Raw genomic sequence first — 17,712 nt, 5'->3', positions numbered from 1 at the left:
CTTGTGTTGCTTGCATTGAGAACACGAAGTAGTGAGGGGAGGGGTGGAACTTGCCCCACTCGCCCCACCTGGCCACCGGGCTGCTTCTTTCCGCTTGTTTCTTCTTCTGCTTTTGGCTGCACACAAGGAAAGCAGTAAAAGTCTTTCTTTCTCTCCCCCAAACTCCACCAGAAATGAGTCTTTGGGACCCTGCAAGGCATCCTGCTCCAAGAGGCTGCACCATTCTGGCGGAGTTTGGGGGAGAGAAAGAAAGACTTCTGCTGTTTCTGCTGCTTTTCTTGCATGAAGCCAAAAGTCTCTCTCCCCCTCCGCCCCGAGAACAGAGCTGGAGACGTAAAGAATAATTGATCGGTAGGAAAATAGGGTGGGGAATTTTCCTGCAGACTTTTTTTGGAATTTTCCCAGGGTCTCTGCTGCTTCTGCTTTTTCTGCAGAGACCCTGGGAAAATCTCAAAAAAAGTCTGCAGGAAAATTCCCCACCCTATTTTCTTTATTTGGGATTGCAGGATACTGTCTCTCTCTTTCTCTCTCCCTCTGAGAACAGAGCTGAAAAGCAGGTTAGGAATGTGGCTGCCTTGGAGGGGGTGGGGGGGGGGTGAGAGGGGGGTGAGAGGTGGAGAGATAGAGAACACACATCAGCACCAGCCCTCCCAGGTTAGATCAGATCTCCCTCTCTCCCACCAACATCAGCAAGCCAACGTCTGTCAAAATTCATATTAGTGGTCCGTGGGATTTAAAATTATGAGTTTGGTGGTCCCTGAGGTCCAAAAGGTTGGCGACCTCTGCTTTAGGGGGAAAAAAACCTCTACTCTCCTAAGTTCACCACAGCTTTAATATGCCAGGCAAGGAGACTTAAGTACAACAGCTGGATGCTCAACTAATATAGCTTGAGTTGGCATCATATGAATTAAAAATCAATATACCACAGTCAGATGAACACTAAAAAATTAATTTCAAAAATGTCACACGGCTGAAAGAACTGCTTGATAGTAACAGAATTTTTAAAATATAAAAATAGCCATGAATTGCAATCACCCTTTGAAGAGTATGTTTGGATATTACAGTGATGAATCTACTCTGCCAATTGGGCAAATCTGGAGGCTTATGATACTGAAAATAATCCTAGGGGTAATGGCATCTCAGAGAAATTAGACCCCACATTATTAGTTTTTAAACAATGGTAAAATGATATAATCTACAAAAGTTGTAGTAATTAAAAACAGTCCTTGGCTTTGGGTGTTTCCTCCTTTTGGCATAAGTTTTAAAGCAAGGGTCTTCAAACTTGACAGTTTTAAGACTTGTAGACTTCAACTCCCAGAATTCCTGAGCTAACATGACTTAAGGAGGAATTCTGGGAGTTGAAGTCCACAAGTCTTAAAGCTGTCAAGTTTGAAGACCCCCTATTTTAAAGGTTTCCCTCATACTGCTTAGGTATTTTAACTGATACTGTATACTTAGAATGAAGACTGAGTAATTTCATATCAAAAGAAAAGTGAAAACGAACTACTAGAAGTTGCTTTTTAGATTCCACAGATTTCCATCCTAAAGAGGCAAGAGCTGGAGTCCAAAGAAAGCCACCAATTCCAAAAATGTAGCAAGAATTACTTTCTGAAGCAGGATGTGCAATCCTGAAACAGGATGTGCAATCCTGAAGCAGGCAACATATGGTATTCCTACTTGAAACATTTAATTCAAGAGTGAAAGAACAAATAAAAGTGAGGCCTCAGTGTCTGTGCCCAGGTATATGAGTCAGACATTTGTAAGCTTCTCAGTATGAAACAGCATTGAAAGCTGAGACCTGGCATTACTTTCTTCAGGGAGGTTCTTGCTTAAAGTAGTTCCTGAAACTGCCTCTAGTAACTCTTGATGGGAATCGAGAAAATGACTGAGAGATAAGGCCACAGAACCACTTCCTGTTAAATTTGCCATTTTCTTGACAAAGATTGAGTCAGCCACTGCTACAACCAATATCAATTTCACCTTTTTTCATATACCCATCACATCCAGAAATATCAAACATCCATCTGATCAGAAAGGCATAACACCATGAAATTGATTTCTGTACACATTAACGCAGATACAAAGCTCAGTATGGGCACAAGAGTGGGTAATAAGCAAGCCATGGTTTGTTTTAGGGTATTAAACCAGTTAGAAATCATACAGTTTTTGTGGCATACTGATTGCAAGTGTGACTTCACATGATATATTTAAGTAACACCTCATGGCTTACTTGCAGTTTCTTGACTTACTTGTGATTTGATTTTGTGATCAAACCAATCCAGAAATGTATGGTAAGAGCAACTGTGAAGAAGAAACTAGCAACTGGCTAACTGAAGTATGACTATGTTCATTGTCTGAAAAACAAACCAGAAATGAATCAGAGCTGGTTTAACAATTCATGAGTTAGCATGATGTAAGACAGTGGCAAACATACATCTTTTCAAACCAAACACTGCATTGCAATGTTTAACTAAAACAACAAAATTTGTTTTAATTTCAGTTTTCTGATAAGATTTCTATTGTGCTGAATAGTCCTAGCAAATACGGACAAGTGGTTTTTGTTTACTCCAATTTGTATAAAACATTATTTAATATGCCTAATCAATGAAAGAATTAGTCTATACTTTTACATTAACTTCCAAGGTAATTCAAAGCTGTGGTTTGCATCCCAAAGAAGTTTATGATTAGCTGAATTCACACAACATACTAAGTGAAAATCAAACAAACAACCTTATGTATTAGCATATAGTATGAACCAAATCTAGGTGTGTCTCCTTGAGGCTACTTAAGCAATTACCAGGGATGACATAAAGCTTTCCTATAGACTGCCAAACCCTAACACAAGGATCTTCAAACTTGGCAAGTTTAAGAGTTGTGGACTTCAACTCCCAGAATTCCTAAGCTAACATGACTAGAGGAATTCTGGGAGTTGCAGTCCACAAGTCTTAAAGCTGTCAAGTTTGTTCTTGTTTCAAATTCTACAGAACTATATTCATATCTCTGAACCTGTGGAAAAATGGGAAACCTAGAAATCCCAGTGACAAGGCTGGAATTAATAACAAGAGAAGCAGCAAGAGATCAAGATAACTCAGAACATAGACAAAGTTGACAGGAAGGATAATTTGGAAATAGAAAGTGAAAACATATCTTTAGTGAGCTCATTTTTCAAATTTGGACTATCTTGTCCCATAAATTTCAACAACACAGTTTAGGTTAAATAGAACCTGTGTTTCATTAGTTTACTTAAATCTAATAATTGTAAGATTTGTTTCCATTTAAGGGCTTAATGTCTAGTTGCTCTCCATTCCATGCATAAATAGAGCTTGTCGTAATGAACTCTCATACCATAATCAAGGACATATTCACAAGATTACCTAAATGAGTTGTCATCATCTTAAAAGCCCAAAGGAGCTACTTTCTGACAATACAATTTCATGCATATCAAATCCATCCACATATAAACTCACCATATGTTTTCAATGTATGCACAATAACTGTCTGAAAAATACCTTCAGAAGTAAGTAAGTCAAGGCCTTTTCTTTTTTCTTTAAATGTCATTTTCCAAATACACATTTAAGAAACTTAAATGTTCTATTCCAAAGAAATATAACTCCTAGAGAGTTGTGTATAATTTGACCAACTATAATTCTAAAAATTGACATATGCCAATTTATAGATGGCAAGTGAAACAGTCATCCCACACATCCAATATTTAGATGATCTGGCTGCATAATAGTCAGGTATAGAGACAGTGGGAATCACATGTTCACAAGTTGATTTACAATTGTAATTTGTGGTGTTCTTGTTCTTCAAACTTTCAGCTCAGCCAAACAGTTAACCCACCCCTGTGTGTGTATGTGTGTATATTAAAAAGGACGGATAAAATATAACAATCATTCTCTCATCACACTACTTTTGAGCACACAGATTCATATCAGAAACCATGTGCAATAGGCAAATAGAATACCCTCTGAAAAAGTATGAATTTCAAAATTATAAAGCAACCTGAATCCAATCTACTTTGATACACATAAATTGGATTAAAGATAAACCTCAGAAGACACCCATACCTGTTTCTAAAGGGCTGAACATAAACACAACAGACTCATACAAACACAAAGGCCCCTCTGCAACTACTCTATAACTCAAACTACAAGGAAGAGTTTAAAGAAATACAAGTTCTCAAAGCCCAAATTGGAATGCATATATCAGGTTAAGTATGAAACAAGAGCAAACCTTTGAACTTTCAAATATACTGGAAGCGCTAAGTGCTCTAGAATACATTCTTAGAATGCAGATTCAGCAAAAACAATTGCTACATGATAAGTGCAAAGAAATCCTTTCAATTAGCTACTGCTGGTGATAGAATTGAAGAGGCCAAAGGAATCAGTGATATAGAATCCCACTACAGATATTTAAAAAAAAGGGGGGGGGTAGTGTTGGTACAAACTTGTAACAAGGGAGTTTGAATGTTCCAGTGAAACATTTTGAAGTGTTTTGTGATCCCACAACAAATCCTGAAACATCTTAAGTGCTCTGCCACAGGGAACAACGGCAACATAAAATAAGCCTATTATTTTTCATCATCAGGTCATAAAAGTGAAATGGCAGCCCATGCTGACTGCTGTCTACTGCTCAAACTATAACTACATTGACTAAAAGATTTTTTTTAAAGGAGTGTAAATATTTAAACATTCCTAGAGTAAACAAGTTGGGTGTACTTTTTTTTTACAGCCTGTCTGCACAAATAATCACAAGAAATTAGCCCAGCAAAAAAAAAAAAAAAACATAATAGAATCACTCCAGCACAACCCCAACACAATTTAACAGGGGTGGTGGTCTTTCTTCCTAATGCAGTAACTATAAAATCTCTGCATTTAGCAAATATAGACAACTTCAGACAAAGCAGTACACCCCAAATGTCTGAAAGCTTACCAGCACAGATACACTTTCTGTAAAGCATAGTTCATAACAACCTACCTGAAAAAGACACAAAGTACATAACACACAAAAACGATATAGCCATGCCATGACCTATAAATTCTATTTCAAAGACTTCCAAAATTTACCTACCTCCTACAGTAGGAGTTAACTCACCCTCACATTACCAACCTTTCTCTACTCAGCCACATTTAAATGGTAGCAGCAGAAGGAAGAACTTTAGCTCTGCTATTTTATTGGCTAATGTGCTCTTAAAAGTCTCCATAGCTTAGAGGAATTTTTAGAACAGAACCTAACTTATACTTAACTTATAGGGACACTCCAGGCAATATAAAACAATATATCCCAATTTGAACTGAACTCAGGACCCAACAATTCCAGAACATGGTTGTTTTGTTCCATGCTTGGAACCCTCAAACCTCCAGTAGTTATTTTGGAATTTGACTCAATTCACACAATGCATCCTATTAGCACTAGATGGCTTTCCTTTTATGTAAGCTTAACCCAAATGAAAACATGCAGCATACAAATAATATACACCTGTATGTATATTTTCTTTGTCATGTGATCTTCAACCATTAGTTAAAAAACTCAGAACTTTCTGAGCAAGTCAGTTCCAACACATAAATACAATAATAAATATATAAAATAAAACCCATCAACTTACAAAGTAAAAGACTCAAATTATATTCAGTAGCAATTGATTGCTACATTAAAGGATTTATTTACCAAAGGCAGCAGCTTTAGACACTAAAAAATCACTAAAGGTAAAAGATAAGGGATGTCCTCAGTACGCTATCAATTTTTGTCCAGAAGCTACCACTGATGTTCCATTCCCACCATACACAAAACAATACTAAGAATAAGTAGCACTTTATATATCCTATACACACAAACACATTTATTTTTTATGTCAACAAAATGTTCCCCTCATTTTTAAACTAGAACAAGAGCGATGGAAAAGAAAAAGAATAATCGTATAACAATGTATATAAATGTAAATATTCATAAGAGATAAATGTGTATAATACTGATGCTAAAGTACTGTTAATATTATGATTAATTTTGCTTTTTTAAAAAACATAAAAGAATACAGTTTATTTTTAAAAAAAGAAAAGAAAAAAAACATTCAGAACTGATGGAAATTCATAACTTTTAGAATGATCAGAATACACTTTGTTTGGGGAGGGTATGTCTTAGATTATTCTGCATATACAGATTTGAATTCCATGCATGTTCCTCTCAACTGACATCACCCAAAATGGTGCCTTCCCAATGTGTTAAAGAGTCTACAGCAATATTGGAGAGACAGACCTCTTTCCAAAGACAGATTTCTTCTATTCACTTCCCAAATCAAGGAAAAGCAATTTCCCATGAAACCAAATATGAGGCTAGTCCTAATTCAAAGCAAGCCATTTCTTGCCTAAATTCCTACACCTCACCATACAGTTCAAAGGGGAGAATTTTTTGCTCATTGTAACTTGCACTAATCAAGACTGAAGGTTGTGCCTTTCAACATTTCCACAATTTCAAGAAAGCAAGTCAATGTGAGACAAGAAATATGAAGCTTAACAAGACTTGAAATAGACAGCTATATGAAAACAGAACTTCCCATTCAGAACCAGATTTAGTTATAAGCATGAATTCGCAGAGATGGTAATGTTAACTAGGACTTATTCAATTATGTACTTAAAACTGAAGAATATAAAACTGGTTTCAAATTTAGAGCATCACAATCTGAATAATGTTCAGGGAAGAGGGACTGCTAGTTGCTTCTCTCGGTTATGCTAACATCTATGCTCATTTCCATGTTTATTTGCTGGGGAAACGAGTTAAATGTTAGTCAAGACCAACTGCTTGAGAAGCATACAAATAAACTATGTCAAGTTCTCCCTCATTACAATTAGAAATTATCACTGTTCTTTAAAATGTAGACTTGCAAAAAGAAAATTAGTGAGCCCTTCTAAAAATCAAAACAAGAAAGGTAGAGCAGAAATGCCATAATGAAGTATGTACCCTGGCAGTTTTGAAGACAATCATTGTTATAAGTCAGCATGAAGTGCGCTTGACACAAAGGAGCTGTTGCTTCCAAGAACACATACCACAACATATCAGTCACTGTTTACTATGCAAATACATGGATTACTAGAAGAGGGTTCTAAGGCCAAAGGCAGATCTAGAACTCATGGATCTACTGGTTTCGAGTCTGCTGCCTCAACCATTACACAAAACTTGTTGTGTAAGGGTGCATTAAGCTCAGAGATAGTACAGGTAGCACCTAACCATGGTTTACTGCAGCAGTCCCCAACCTTTATTGCTTGGCAGCCCAGTGGGGGAGGAGGGGAACTGGCTGTGCGAGCAGCAGGTCGGTGCGCACAGCCACAGCTCTTGTGCGAATGGCAGGCCAGCATGCACGCACACAACTCAAACTTGCATGAGCAGTGGGCCAGCGCGCATGTGCGCGAGTGCCTGCCAGCCCACCACTTGCACAAGTTAAGCTGCGTGCATGGGCTCCGGCCAGCCACTCGCACGGGCCAATTCCAAATAAGGGTCGGATGGGGACCCCTGATTTACTGAATGTCCTTGTTTACATCATACATTATAAGCAATAGTTATAACCAAAATGGATGGATGTATAAAGGTAAAGGTTTTCCCCTGTCCAATCATATCTGACTCTAGGCAGTAGTGCTCATCACTATTTCTTAGCTGAGGGAGCCAGCGTTGTATGGGAAGACTTTTCCATGGTCACATGGCCAGCAAGACTATACAATGAGGTGCAGTGAATGGAAAGCTGTTACCTTCCCACCAAAGTGGTACCTATTAATCTGCTTGCATTTGCATGCTTTTGAACTACTAGGTGGGCAGGAGCTGAGGCAAGTAATGGGAATTCACCCCGGCATGCTGCACTTGGGTCTTAAACCCAGACTGGCAGCTTTCCAGCTGAGAACCTCAATGTCTTTAACTAATTGAGCCATTGCGTCCTCTGGAAGAATACATATCACCCATTAAACCAAACCCAAGCATTCTACATCCTTGCACTACGTGATGTATGAATCCCACTACTATGAAGCCTCTTCAGAACCCATGGCAATATCTGGAATAGACTTGCAAGAGTTATTTCTCTTGAGATCCACAGTATTTCAGATCTCAGTTTAAATGAAGGAATGCTAGAAAAGGATTCTGCCAAACATCATGCTGGCATAACTATTTCTTTAACAAGTTGAAAAACATGTGTTTGTAGCCTGCAGACAGCAATAAAAACTGCTTTCAACAAAGGGCCATTTCAACAAAAAACAAATTTCAGGGAAGGGATTAAATGTCCTTCATAGGCTCTGCTGTTTGGAAAAAAAACAACGGTCAGCCTCACTAGAGGGTAAGCCAAGTGTGCAAGTCAAATTCCAACTTTCTTTTTTTAAAAATGACAATTGCATATGTAGACACAGAAAAATGAGAATCCAAACAAACAACAGCCCCCACCCACCCCAACTTTTCTTCCTTTCCCCAATCCTTTGGGGAAAGTCCACAAACCAAACCAGACAGGTGTTGTGTAACAAAACTTGCTTGCTTTGCTTCCCATCAAAACTATCCATCATCTTTGCATTTTGTACTGCTGACTTTCCCAAACAAACCCCTCTTCCCTACAAGAGTTACAGCATAGAGAGAGGGACGGGCTTATACTTGGCAGGGTAATGAGTAACATCTGTAACCACAGCTGCCCTGTGGGGCATTCCTTCCTTTGATGCTCCTTGAAGACTGCAGCCAGCCAGAGGAGGGAGCCAAGGAAAGTTTATACAGATTCTCTTTCCTCTCTACACAGCCTTTCCTCCCCCCCTTCCAAACCCTCCACTTTCAGGAAAGGTGGCCTCCCCGAAGCGATTAAAAGATGCACCGCTTCCATCTCCTAAGTTTTCCAAAGCCACGGCTGGAAGCAAGACATACAGATGCAGCATTAGCTTACGAGCTTTTTTGGGGGGGGGAAGGGGGGGCTCGGAGAACTGTAAAGGCACGTCCGAAACGCCCATGTCTGAGAGCTGATTTTGAGGGGGGGGAAGCAACCCACACGGATTCCCTTTCCAATCGCTGTGTGCATTAAAAAAAAAAGTTTTTTTTTTTAAAAGATTCTCCATCCAGAAAAGAAAGGTGGGCGGAGAGGAGACGAATGTAAGAGCAAGGTTAAACCACAAAAAAATCGCGACCGACCGGCCTCCCCCGTTTGGAAAGGCAGGTTCGTGTCCCGAAGAGAGGAAGGAAAGAAGGAGGGAGAGGGAAGCCCCTCGTTTAAAAACCCGGAGGAGAGAGAGAAAGCTGCCCAACATTTGGGGGGCGGGAGGAGGAAGGGGGGAGATGGCGGCCAAGTGGGCGATTTCTCTCCCAGACAGAGATCCACTCACCTCTCTCGCACGGTTAACAGACAAAGGCAAAAAAAGCAGCCGAGCGGGCGGCGCGGGAGCTTCAGGCGCAGTTAAAGGAGGACCAGACACAGCAGCAACAATTTCTCCTCCGCCGATCTGCCGCAGCGGCAGCCGATCACCGCTCCGCTTGCAAGTTGCTGCAGCGCTGGCGGCGGCCAAACCCGGAGTCCCGCACTCTAATCACTCCGCGACCGCATCTCCCCAGCGGGCCGCCTCCCACCTCCGGCGGGATCTGCGCTCTCCCGCAGCGGCGGTGGCGGCGGCACCCTTCGCCAAGGCGGGAGAAGAACTTGCCGTCGAGCGGCGACGGGGAAAAGTTGGCAAAAGGGAAGGCGAGCCGAGCGCAAAGTTCCAGAGAGCAGCCGGGCGAGCCGAGACAAGGCAGACTCCGGCGAGGGGAGGATTAGGAGGAGGTGGGGCTACTCAGCCGGGAATCCAGCTGCAGTATGTGTGTGTGTGTGAAAGAGAGAAAGAGAGAGGAGAGGAGGAGGAAGTGGCTGCTCCCTCTTCTGCCAATGGGCTTCAGGAGCTGAAATGAGCCAGGCAGCAGGCACATCATTTCCTCCCGGCGCAAATCCAGGCGCCGCCAAAGCTGCCCCGCCTCGCCCCCTGCAGGGACGAAGGGGCATCGCACCTTCCCTCCCCCGTGCGACGTGACCCGCCCACACGCGTGGGCTCGCGGGCTGGGATCGTGGGGGTGGGTGGGGGGGAGACGCGTTTTGTTTTGCGGCAGCGCCGCTGGTGCTTTTGAGGTGGGGTGTGTGTGTGTGTCGCGGTCTGATCTTTTCCACGAAGCCCCTTGTGACTGCCTCGCGCACCCTTTACGTTAAAGAGATCTGGAATATATATATATATATATATATAATCTACCCACGCTTTCTCTTCTCTTTCCAGTCACGACCTGCTCCTATTCGGGAGCGACAGACTGTCTCACTCCAAGAAAGCATCTCCTAGGACTCGGGCTTTGCCTGCCAAAGTGTGAACATGCAACCTACTAATTCACGTGTGTGGAACAGAAGGGGGGGAAAAAACAGTACAAGCACTCAAACAGAAAATGGCGGGAGGTGAGGAAAGGGAGAAAGACTCACTCAAATGCTAGTAGGAAATAATCTTGTGTTAGAACTCCAAACAGGTTTTTGGAAAAGCAAGCAATATTAATAACGATTGATGCAATTTCATCCCTGGAAAACCATTTTTACATAATAGATGGTGAGAAAATATAAAAGAGACCCATTTTAGAATGATTATACTATTCTACTTGTAGAAAAACCTAAAACTGAGTCACACCAGTAGTTCTACAAAGGAAAAAAAAATCCACCTTTTAAGGATGAAAAAGCCAAGGTGATTACACTGACATTTCAAAAACATTCTTTGCTTCATTTTTTGTTATTATATTTTTATTATCCAAACCCACAATTTCTACAACAATTCGATAGTTTTGCTTTTTTTCTAATTAAGAATAAAGCAAGAGATAAAAGGTTTATTTTAGGCAATACTTCATCTTACTTAGCAAACTTGCCTTGAAAAGGAACAGCTGTTTTAATGTTAATGATTTTTTTAAGTAGATGAAAAAATGTTCTATTTTGCAAGGGGAAATGAATTTAATATATCTGGCTGCTGAACAAAGTAATAAGCCTGGGGAAAGATACAGATAACCATTTTCTTGTGGTAAATACTTAGGAGAAGTTGGGGGGATTAGGTGGAGGAAAAACATCCAGGAATCAAATTGGCATATTAAATGTCTTCATTTAGTCCTCAGGGGATTAAGCTATATTAGTGGCTGTCAATTTTCTTCTCTTTCTTAATACGGTAAATATTTTTTATTAACGCACTTCATTTATTGTAAGTCTGAAGTTGGGTGTCTTTTTTCTCCCATGAAATACTTCAAAGTTTCCTCTGACTTTCTTATATGTCCTGATTTATAGTGCTATCCTAGTCTCACCCATAAAAATTCCTGGGGTATTATCATTGGTTCAGCTATGGTATAAAGCAGGGGTGTCAAACTCACGGTGTCACATTGTCACGTGATGTATCGTGACTTCCCCCCCCCCTTTGCTAAAGTGGGGGTGGACGTGGCCAGTGCATGATGCATCCAGCCTATGGGCCGCAAGTTTGACACCCCTGGTGTGAAGACAGACAGGCTGTACACATTCAACATATAAGAATATAAGAAAATAAAAGTGAAAACACAAAATTAATGTTCTCCTGTTATATCATGGTCTACTCTCTTACCTCTCCTATATACAGTATTATTCCCATCAATTATTGTGCATTACTCTGCTTATCAATTCAGTTTATTTACTCTGCCTATAATCCTACAAAGTAGTTTTACTGTTTTTCTATTTATTTAAAGGTGGACGAAGCCCTTATAAACAGAAGAACACTGACATCCCCTAAACTCCATTGAAGATGTTACCTAGCCTGGTAATGAAACATTTGGAAACCAATCCAAAAGCTTGGAGAACGAACTTTCACCTTCATACTTTCTTTTCTTTTGATATCTCTATTTTATAAGGAGTTCTCAACCTATGACCACAATTGGGACCAGAATTTCTGTTGCTAAGCAAGGTGGTTAGTTAAGTGAGTCTTGCTCAATTTTATAACCTTTTTTGTCACACAATTGTTAAGTGGATCATGTGGTCATTAAGCAAATCCAGCTTCCCCCATTAACTTTACTTATTGGATACTGTCTGAGAAGGTCATAAAGAACAACCATGTGACCTCAGGGTGCTGCAACCATCAAAAATACATGTTGCTTGTTCTAATGCCCATATTTTGATCATGTGACCATGGAGATGTTGCAAGGGTCGTAAATGCAAGGACCAGTTGTAGCTCCCTTTTTAGGGCTGTGGTAACTTCAAATGGTTGCTAAATAAATGGTTATAAATTGAGGATTACCTGTATCTTTCTTGCTGAATGTTTTATTTTACAGAGTATTCTTGGTTAATCTAAGATTTCTGATTACCTACTCTAAAATTTATATAGGCTTTCCCCCCTCCTTTCTAGATTCTCTATAGTTCCTGTCATTTGTACATATCAATTCCATCTTAGAAATTTGATGTCTATATTCTTTCCAATTTTTATCCTATCCTATGTTCTTTTCTCTTGGCCTCTGGCCTCACACCTCCAACTATCTATATATCAACTATCTATATATCAATATATATCAACTATATATTAGGGGGCATGCATAACCACACCAAAGTGCCTACCGTCCCTGTCCTATTGTTTCTTTTATTTTTCTTACATGTACTCATTTCTTGTATTCATAACTATGTTTATCCTTATACCTATTATCTTGTAAGCGATTGACAAATCAAATAAATAAATATCTTCCCCACCAGCAGTCACTGCTGTTGGAATTGAAGCTACTCTCTGCTGCCAGCTGGCTCTTTGCAACTGCCCAGTTTGTGCCAGAACTGCTCTGGTGTTGGTTGACACTTTTCCTGTACCCAGAACCTTGAGTCCTTTCAAAGTTTCTCTCACTTCACACTACTTGAAAGCATTTGGCTGTGAGGATTGGGATTTGGGTAACCTTCTGCCCAGGCTACTGAAACTTGCCTGGTGCTCTACTCAGCCAGGTTGCCCTTCATGGGCTTTCAATCATGCCAACTCCTCTAGAACAGGGGTGTCAAACTCACATCACGGCAGCGTCATGTGATTTATTGGGACTTTTCCCCCCCTTCACTAAACTGGGCATGGGTATGGCCAGCATGTGACGCATCCAGCCCACAGGCCAGAAGTTTGACAACCCTGGTTTATAAGTTCTTTTTCATAGGTTGCCTTTTCTTGATATAATTCTCAGGGTCACCTGGTCTTCCTTCCTTCTGCCTCCATTGCTATGGCTCTTAGTAGTCTCTGTAGCAGACTGCCCTAGCAGTCTCTCATAGTCTACTGGCTTCTGCTGGTCAGGTCTAGTTACCTGTTTTTTTGAGTATCTATGGGCAGCTCCCACTACTGAACCTTAACTTTCTCTCCCAGTCCCAATTTCCAGGCCATCCTTGGCCTGCTCACACTCTGCATCTAGACACCTAGGGTACTCTAACTCACTAGCATTTTGTACTCCTGAAGACCTGACTGACTGCCAAACTGGACTGTGTTGATGTCTGCAACGCATATCTCCTATTCTAAATTTAGGACCAATTTCCCCAGAAAGTTAAGTTTGAGTCTCTAAAGTGGGGAAGGATGGTTCCAGTGCAATCATTTTGTCCATTTATCCTCTTACAAACCATCACTCCCACTTAAATTATACATAAAACATTCACACTCTTGCATATAATGATCTCTTCCAGACAATGTTTCCCAATCATTGCAACTTTAAGATGTGCTTGCTCCAATTCCTAAAATTCTTAGCAATGCCCATGTGCATTAGGGAATTCTGGGAGTTGAAGTCCACGCAACATAAAGTTGCCAAGGCTGGAATATACTATTTTAAATAATACCTTTGTCCATTCTCTAGATGGGGAGGGGGAGGCGGTGGAAGCTTGTTGTATACTTAACAAGCTCTTTCACTTAAAATAAGTACAATGACCACATGGGTGGAAAGATCCTATGATAATTCAGTTTATTATGCAACATTACATGCTGCAACTAAATCACTTCTAACAAGTACTCCTTCAGATTCTTGGTTCTATGTGCAAAACAGAAGACTTTTACCACTTTGAGGTATATTTTTGAACAGTTCCAAAAATACAAACCAATGCATTCATTGTACAATTGTGTTATACCCAAGTCTTCCCCCCCCCCACTTTTTTTTTTTTACCAAATATCATTTTGCTTTTTCTAAATTGGCTTCCCCCAATGAGATTGGATAGCCTCCACTTAATAATTCTTGCTTTAGCACTCCTGAACTCAATAAGAATTCTGCCTCTTAAGAGCCCTTGGATTGGTCTCTTAGAAACTGTCCTAATAGTAAATTATTCCTGAGCCACTTCATGGGCCATGGTGCAAGTTGATTTGCCAATAATAGTTCTTTTCAAATAATAATTCCCGAAGAATACTATTTCTGCTAAAGATGGCAAAACATGACTCATTCTCCTCTCAGTAATTCATGGTATGAAGCATCACTTCCTTAGACTAGGATATAAGGAACATATATGATTAGAATGAAAGATTGGATTTCATGAATGAAATGCATAAAGTTCTATGAAAGAAAGGAACCATGGAAAACCGTAGAGCTAAAATAGAGTCCTGAAGAGAGTTGTTTCCTGAGATAATAGGATACAAAACTGGGGGGGGCTAAACATTTTAATGATTCCTTGATAAAAGCAAACAATGAATGGTACAAGCAAAATCTCACACTGGATTTTGAAAGGCAACTGTGTTCTGCTAATGCAGTGTCTTGTAAGGTATTCTCCAAAAGCTCTGTTTTGGTTTTGATTTTGTCAATTTTCTGGACTTACCATATGAGATATATTATCCTTTAACTGAGAAATAACCTAGAGAGCCAGTTTATTGGGGTGGTTAAGGCATTAGGCGAGGAACCCAAAGACCATGGATTCATTGTACCTAAGGCACAAAGCCAGCTGGAGGACTTTGGACCATTCCCTCTCTCTCAACTCTATGAAACAAGAAATGGCCATCCCAAAAAATCTTGCCAAGAAAACTTCAGGGCATATGACCTTGTTGCTATAATCTTCATGGTAGAGTAGATCTGCAACACCACTCTTACCTTCTGCTTTTATTATTTTAATGGGATTTGATACCAACGTACTACCCTCTCGCATTAAATTGTATCGATCTTTTTAGATTTCATTTGATCATTAACCATACAACTTCTGGAAAAAGACATGGGTGGGCCTATAAATCCTAACAGCATAAACAAGGTAGCAAACGCATGCAGTATATCGCTTCTGGATTTTTTTTTCCAATGCCTATATTAGCAATGGCCATAGTATAGGTGGTATCTGAGGTTTTTTTCCCCTTCTTTGTAATGATGTATAGAATGGTGTATGTGCTCCTCTTTCTCCTTATGTGTGTGCATTCAGAGTGTGCGTTCTACTCTGGGTCATGTGACCAGAAGCGGGGAAGTGTCTTAGGATGGAATAGTCAGCAATATTGCTAGCCATCACCCAGCAGCTTTTTCTATACAGATGCCTTAAGGGATTTTTTCTGGAATGCTTTTTTCCCTAAGCACCAAGACAATTCCCATCCAGTTTTTTGGGGGGCTAGCTTCTCCTCCCACACAAAATATGGTCCAATTCTTTTTAGTTTTTGAAGAGTTATCCTGTGGCAACCAGATGGATTCCTGAGAAATTTACATTGTACCCCACCACCACCAGCATTGCATTGGGTTGAAAAGAATAAAAAGGAAGATAATCTAATGGACATAGGAGAATCTGTTCAGCTGGAAATGTAATATTTAAAATAGTGTAATTAGTTTTTTCTAAAGGATTTAAACATTTATGCAAGTTTTTACTGGAATATTAAGGTGCAGAAACAAAGTCAGCATTCTTTATTAAGGATGTTGATTTTCTCCTGGTAGATAAGAATTCTTTGGGATAAATTGACCATTAGTCTCATATATATATTTTTTTAAAGACATAGGGCTTAATTCATTGAGATCGATACAACTCTAACCATCAATACCTTCCGCTGTAGACTTCCATTCTGTGACAGCTGAATTTGTGAAAACATAATAGAAAACAGATAGACAGACAGACAGACAGACAGACAGACAGATAGATAGATATGGTGGAAGACAGACAGACAGACAATGTGACAATCTTGTTCAATCATGACCATACTTTCTGCTTGCTGTCATCTTATAAATTGCCAAAACGGCACAAGATGCCCAGTAGGATTCCCAAACATACTTGCTGACATCTGACAAAGCTTACTCCCTCTCTCTGTCTCTCTGGTATCTCTCTCTGTCTCTCTGGTATCTCTTTGGTTATCCAAGATAGCTGCAATCAAGGCTGAACAGTGTGATTTGGTGCCATGTTGATACATTTCATTTCAATATGTTGCTTGGGTTTCAACATGTACAAAGACAATCAGAAATCCATCAGAACATTTTAAAAGAGGGGGAGGGGGAGGGAAGGAGGAAGGAAGAAAGTTTTGGAAGGAAGCGATGGCAGAATTAAAAGCAGTAATGGGCAACCCATAGGCTGCCGTTTCTTACCTATTTCTTCTCATGTCAGCCTTGGAGATTTCTGAGGAACAAGAAGAACTTGAAAGCAAACCAATGAATTCAAGGAAGCTTAGGAGGAAAAAGGACTTCTCTGAGCTGCAGACATTTTCTTTATGAGTGCTTATTTCTGCTTCCCTTGTAACCTAGCCCAAACTGCATGTTCACTTTTTGTGTTTTTTGTTCTGGTTTTCTGGAGCAGGGCACTGTTGTATTTAAAGTGACAGGATCCTTTCTTTGACAAAGAAAGTTTATTATTAAAATGGGAAGCTTGGGGGGTTTGGAGGTTCTTTTGGCAGGTGGTGAGGGGGGGAAGAGTTGGTAATCATCAATAAAGGATTACATAATTGATGAAAGGCTTTTTTGAAGAGCTCTTTATGTTACTTTGCCAGAGAGATTTAAGCTTGGATTGAAAGAACCCTTGGCCACAGAGCACTTTTGTGATATGCACATCCCTGGAATGTAACTCATTTAGATTTTGATGTGAATTGTAAGAAGGCATCTGTTTCTTGGCCTCAGTTCTTTGTAGCATTTGGAAAATCAATGACAAAAGTGATGCAAAATTACAAACTCTGGGATCCCACAGCCTTGCCAATACCCTTTGAAGATAATCCACTTTACAAATGCTTAATCAACTCTATTCTTCCAGCAAGAAGGTGTTACTGTTCTTGTCTGCATTATAAAAGCTGAGATAATGGCTATGCAGATGTAGAGAAGGAGATGGGAAACCAAACTCATCTACCTTTGCAATCCTTACTTGAAACCTCAGGACAAAATGTGACTTTTTGGCAGTTGGCCCATTGCCACTGGGAGGTTCTTTTGTTAATTCAGATATAATGAAACAATGTGAATTATTTACTGATCTCATTTGTTTTCAGGACTACCTTATCAGTTACTACACCTTTCTGTTTTGCAAATGGGGGATGTTGAAGTTAGGAGGAAGTACTTATCCCACTTACTGGGTGCCTGGTGAAAATAAGCCTGGGAGATGAACATATGACTGATAAAATTCCCAGATGTGTGCAACATTGAGCAATCACTTATTTGGAAGTTATTCCTATCAGTGATTAGAGAAAAAAAATCAGTGTTAAACCAAAACAAGTCAAACGTGAATGAGAAATGTGGAGTGTGGATTTTTAATTACTGTCTGGTCAAGCCCATTTTGTGGAAAAAGATCAAATGGTTGCTAAAACATTATATCCAAAATTAAAATGTGCGTCTGAAACTGAA

General features: G+C 40.0%; 1 protein-coding gene and 1 long non-coding RNA gene across 5 annotated transcripts in view; one reads left to right on the top strand and one right to left on the bottom strand.

Moving 5' to 3' along the window:
- The window catches only part of ACVR1 (activin A receptor type 1), a 100,995-nt gene extending 91,118 nt beyond the window's left edge, over positions 1-9,877 (bottom strand). Inside the window, exons 1-2 of one of the 3 annotated variants that reach the window (XM_087949943.1) lie at positions 9,333-9,803; positions 2,250-2,354 (exon numbers count right to left, since the gene is read on the bottom strand). The gene's annotated coding sequence lies outside the window, so the exon portion shown is untranslated. Of the gene's footprint in view, positions 1-2,249; positions 2,355-9,332 lie in introns of all 3 variants that reach the window. The other 2 variants (XM_026674582.2, XM_087949944.1) reach the window with 2 other exon arrangements.
- LOC148133157 (uncharacterized) lies at positions 9,774-12,244 on the top strand. 2 transcript variants are annotated; one of them, XR_015746535.1, is made up of 4 exons: positions 9,774-10,050; positions 10,248-10,417; positions 10,618-10,694; positions 11,707-12,244. It is a non-coding gene; the product is annotated as an uncharacterized LOC148133157 (long non-coding RNA). The 2 variants fall into 2 exon arrangements; XR_015746534.1 differs by lacking the exon at positions 10,618-10,694.
- Positions 12,245-17,712: the final 5,468 nt, after the last annotated feature.

Source organism: Notechis scutatus, chromosome 1 (assembly GCF_049901735.1).
Source record: "Notechis scutatus isolate UNSWTSFEM ecotype Mainland chromosome 1, rNotScu1.2, whole genome shotgun sequence".
Lineage (NCBI taxonomy): Eukaryota > Metazoa > Chordata > Lepidosauria > Squamata > Elapidae > Notechis > Notechis scutatus.
This window is presented reverse-complemented; position numbering and strand designations above follow the sequence as displayed.